Source organism: Maylandia zebra, linkage group LG7, assembly GCF_041146795.1.
Source record: "Maylandia zebra isolate NMK-2024a linkage group LG7, Mzebra_GT3a, whole genome shotgun sequence".
In the NCBI taxonomy this organism is placed as follows: Eukaryota; Metazoa; Chordata; class Actinopteri; order Cichliformes; family Cichlidae; genus Maylandia; species Maylandia zebra.
The window spans coordinates 27,626,365-27,632,131 of record NC_135173.1 but is presented as its reverse complement, the minus strand read 5'-3'; positions in this window follow the sequence as shown (position 1 = coordinate 27,632,131).

The window sequence follows — 5,767 nt, the reverse complement described above, 5'->3', positions numbered from 1 at the left end:
CTGCAGAATATCACATTTACTGTAAAGTTTCAGTATTGATTCAGTATTCTAATAGACTAATAGACTATCAGTCTTAATGATGTGACCCACTGATTTTTTCTCAGCCTTGCAAGGCTGTCATTCCTTTTTCTTTCTTTCTTTCTTTCTTTCTTTCTTTCTTTCTTTCTTTCTTTCTTTCTTTCTTTCTTTCTTTCTTTCTTTTTTTTTTTTTTAATTAAATGACTACTAATTTAAAAAGCTCTGAACAGCTGAATTAATGACGGGTGCCTTGCAGGAAATACTATCTCTCTCTCTCTCCCTCTATCATTTTGTTTTATATATATGTGTATATATATATATATATGTGTATATATATATATATATATATGTGTATATATATATATATATGTGTATATATATATATATATATATATGTATATATGTATATATATATATACATATATATATATATATATATATATATATATATATATATATATATATATATATATATAATAAATTATCCTGATGTCATGTTTTTATCCAGTTGCTTGTATATACCCCCTTAAGGCCCAAAATATGACATTATTCCAATTTGTTAAAAATTGAGAATTTAATAAACCATCTGACAAATTTGTTGAAAAAATACAATTTTTTTTAATTCCATACATTTTTAATTTGCTACATGTGCTACATGTAGCTTTTTTTTTCATTTTTTTTTACAACAACAACAATTGCTTAAAAATGTGTTGTGCAATTTATTTAGAGGGGAAAACAATCACATCGATAACATAGAAGTCTCAAAAACTCACAAAACACTACATGTGTCAGAAGAACACACACACACACACACACACACACACAGAGACCTCATTAAATGATAATTCTAGCGTCTCTCAATGACACTGTATTCAAATTGTGTAATTTATCAGTGTAAAGCTGAAGCATTGATAATGCTGATTCTGAACTACTTTTGTGTATTTGATTTAATTTAAAACACATTTTGCTCTTGATTATGCTTTGTTTTATATGTTTTCAGCAAAATTTTATTTTATTTTTGTAATTTCTCTGACATTTTTTTCACCTCCTTCTAAAAGACAAACTAATTAATGTTTTATTTTTTCCCCATGCAACCACTTATTTGTGATGTGCAAATACATTTCTGTCGTACCGATTCAGCACCAGTACTTTAGATTTCTGAGTTTTCTGAGTTGCTCAAGGGCAATTTGACATGTAAACTGGAGTGTCTGTGTCAGCTTGCTCGACCTCTTCTTCAACCCACAAAAAAGAAAAACAAAAAAAATGAACGAGAATTATTAGCATCGCCTATAAAAGCAAATGTTTTACAATTTGTTATCTATTATTCATTTATTAAATTGTATAAAACTGTCAGATTTCCAAGGCACTGAGATCTCATTAACTAACAGTCACACATGATTTGAAAGTGGTAGTGGTGCTGTGATCAGTCATTATTGAGACTCTGGATCAGCTGAAGCCCTACCACATCTTTTTGTCTGTCAGCCTTAAGTGACCGGGGTGGGCTAGATGTCTTCATCACCTCTTTGTCTATTGAACTGAGGTCTTCAGTGAAAGCCTCTTACTGGACCTCCCTCCCTTGCTTTAGCCAGTTAGGGTAAGCCCCAGTCATAGCAACATTTGTATTAGACTGCTTTATGCTCTCTAGAGTTGTTTATTGTTTGGCTTCCATACAGCTAGAGAGCAATCAAAGCCTCTTATATTGCCAAAGGAGCCAGTAAGTACTAGTACGTAATGGGTACCTGCCTTCTTTTCACATGACTCTCACACCACTGACGCCTCTTAATCAAGCTCCTGTTCAGCTTCAACTTAACTGAGTAATTGTTTGTTCATTTCTGAAAAACTGGTATCAGTGTCAGTTTATGTGAAGTGTGATTTGTTTGCAAGTCTCTCTTCTTAACCACAAAGCTTGTAAATACAGTCCATCCAGTGATCTATAATAATAACCAACAGTTATTTAAATCCATCAGGCTTCTTGACAGAAACAATAAGACCAAAATCAGTGAAGAGTCATTAAAAGCAGCTGCATAAAGCATGAACGTTTTTGTTTTTTATTTCCAAAGAGTGAGTGACTCTTATTTGAGAAGAGCTTTGAGTTCATTCCATTTGAACTGAAGTTGATTGCATATGTGGGAAAATAAGTAATTACTGGCTTATGGACTGTTTCCAGATTTAACTGAGAGAAGAGCTGCGATGTACTGTGAAATCTGGAACAGCAGAACTTCATAAATGAATACATCGAGTCCACTGGTTGTGGGTCCCATGATAATAATGGAGAGATGTTTCTCCAGCTTTCACAGTGCAAAAAACCAAACTGATAGTGGAGTTTTGAAAGACTTAGTAAGAGTGAGGTTACAGACTAGTTAACCCAGGCAGGCATGTTGCTGCCTAGATTGTGACAAACAAAAGAAACTCCAGATTCCTTATTCATCCCATCTAGTGATTTCCAGCACACGTGCTCTTCATCAGACACTGAAACACCAAGCAGTGTCATCAGTGTCACCTGTGAATGATCACACGACCAGTTAAATCAAATCAAAAATCAGATCTTATACAGGACAAATGACAGATACGTGAAAAAAAAAAACCTGTCAGTGGTGCAAATATTAAAAAGTATACACACAATGCACAATATCAAAAACCTTTGAAATCTCTTACACTGCCATCAGGTAGTTCTGTAATCAAGTGTAAGAAAAACTCTTAAAGTGGTGCCTACATTATTAGATGCAGTAAATACACTATAACCCTCAAGTGAAAAGTCATGAATCCATGGGAAATATACAGAAAAGCTTAAACTTATATTTTATTGAAAGAGCTGCAGAAAAGGACAAATGTTCATATTTTTATTAAGACTTTTTGGGGCCAAAGTGTCCAGAGCAAAAAAAATCCAATGAAGTTCAAAAAAGGAAAAATGGAGTATTGATGTCCCCTCCTCTTTATGGAAGCTTTACATGTTCAACCCCAAATCAACTAAGACAAGGCACATTGTGATTCATTTTCTTAAAATGGTTGGCAACTGGACTTTTCTGATCATGATCTCTAATAGCACACCTATGTTTTCAGGGGCCTATATAACCTATATAACCTTTTTAAAAATCTTTGTTCTAAATCTGCTGTTTCCTCTTTAAAGTCACCATTAGAGCTACATATGCAGTGGATCTGAGACACAGTAAGGCTTTTTTTTAAAGATGTGTAACGAATGCCCATATAGAAATGAACCATGTGAACCATTTCCCATTTTTGCAGCTCTGCACTGGCCTCGTAGGATGAAGAGGATGTGCATGGATTCTTTTGTTTTTCACTGTCTGGACTGTAAAAAACCTCTCTGGCCAATGAGATTACTTAGATCTGGTAAGTGTCAAATTAGACCTTCAAGTCTCCAGAATAGTCTCGTTCAGTGAATATTTCATATTCACAAAACCTTTTTAAAGACAACACCAGTGTGCTTACTTTACTGATGATTAATACACACACTGACCTTGGCCCACTTTTCAGTTCATCCCTGCTGAAAACAACGTCATCCAGACATCCCCCGTGTAACACCAATGTTCATTTTGTTAAGCTTTTACAGGCTGTTTTTCTCTTCCCGCACATAGTTCCTACACCTCCAAAATTTCCAAGGATTTGCTGATTTTTGAATTTTTAATCTTTATTGCATATCCTCTTCTCCAGGATAAATCCGCTCCATTTTGTTAATAAAGTCTCCATCACAATAATGAAGCCGTAAGTGTAATTGTAAGTGTGTGTGTGTGTGTGTGTGTGTGTGTGTGTGTGTGTGTGTGTGTGTGTGTGCGCGCGCGCACGCACTTGCCTTGATAAAATGCAAGTTTATTTTTCTATTCAGGTGAGAAATATATTAACAAAGTTAAAAGTCACTGTTTGCTTATTATTACAAATGCATACATTTATGTGCTTTATTGACACAGTCTGGAGATCTCACTGAGCGAGCTCCTGGTTGTTGGTATGTATGTGCATGCTTTTGGAATTGTTAGTCACCTGTGTCAGCTATTTGGTTTGAACTGGTTTGGTCTGAATGCTATGAGACACAGCAGTCAGTCGTCCACACACAGACCACTACAACTTCCTTTCCATACAACTGTCAAAAATAAATGATCAAGATAATGTGGATTCATTGTCTTGGTTCATTGTCTCTTTTTGAACAGAAACGTGTTCACCACATATAGCAAGATTTTCACTTGAGAATTTACTGTTTTAATCATGAAAACATGAACACTAGCTACACTTTTAAGTTATGTTTCATTCCACCTGCTCAAATTATGTGTGTGCAGAAAAAACAGCTCAGCTTGTCAGCACAACTAATCTGATGACAATGGGGGTATAATTATTGAATTCTTCATTATTAACAGCTCCCCATCTCTTACTGTATAAAAACCAATAGCCTGGCCTATGAAGAAAAATGACTATGAAATAATAACAAAACTAAGAGCTACTTAGATATAAACATAAATACTTTACATTCTTCTTATTTTTACCATTTATGATTTCCTTGGATATCAGAGCTCCACATAAATCTAGCTGCAGGTCAGTGCTGCATAACATATCTGCCTTTTTTCCAACTGGTATTCAGTCTGTATCGCTACAGCTCCATAAAGCAAGCACACCAAATTTTACTATTATTGAACTCAAAACAAAAGAAGAGATTTATGTTCTCTGCAACAAATGTGTTTTTACCATTCATTGGCTTAAACATTTGATATTTTATAATAAGTCTTTATCTGGGCTTTTAATTTAAATCTTTCCATTAGTAAAAGAGTATGCCATCCATCCATCCATCCATCCATCCATCCATCCATCCATCCATCCATCCATCCATCCATCCATCCATCCATCCATTTTCTTCCACTTGTATTATACTAATTGCAAAATGTAAACAAGTACTTTTGCTTTAAATGAGTTTCACCTCATAGTTACAAGCTTAGTCAAAATGTTTATTCTTCTATTCAAAGCTCGTGAGAGGACAGTAAACATTGGCACACTCTATTTGGGGTAACTGCTGATCCACGGATGGTGTCAGGCATTCTTAGGATGTCCACAGCCAGCCAAAATACTTCAGTTAGCAGCACTGACAACCATTCAGTTTGTTAAGTCAGCGTTAAGCTCCCATCATTATGGGTCAAGCTGAACTCTTGACTGATCATCCCAACTGGAATTCTTTCCATTCTATCATTAATTCATCCACAGCAACAACAAACTGAGCCCAAAATGTGGGTTTCAGGTAGTGAATCTCAGCAGCTCAATGGCCTCATAGACCTGCACCGAGGGTGTATTTAGATCTTCTGCAGCCATATTGAGATGTACTGAGCCGTACTAAGACGTAGGGATGGAGTACTGAAGCTGCATTGAGGAGCACTGAGCTTGAATTGAGATGTTTTGAGCCATATTTAAATTGTACTGAAGCCATATTATAGGTGTATTGAGATGTATCAGAGCAAAGCTAATTGAAGCTGAGCAGCAGAGAATGTCGTGCTTTGTAGCTGGACAGGATTGTCCATGCTGCTGCAGCAAGGCATTGTGGTATAAAGGGATCCTCCTTGCTATTGTGGCGTAAGGAGATTGTCCATAGCAGATGGCAAGAAAAGGGAAAGCCCATGAAGAGAAGGAACACTGTTCCTGTGTAAGTCTGTTCGGCTGTGTGTTGGCTGTCTGAGCTATCTGTCCCAATAGGAGAGCCAGGCTCAGATTAAATGTGTGCAGTGTGTGGCCTAGGCCAACTGCTCTATTTGATACATGG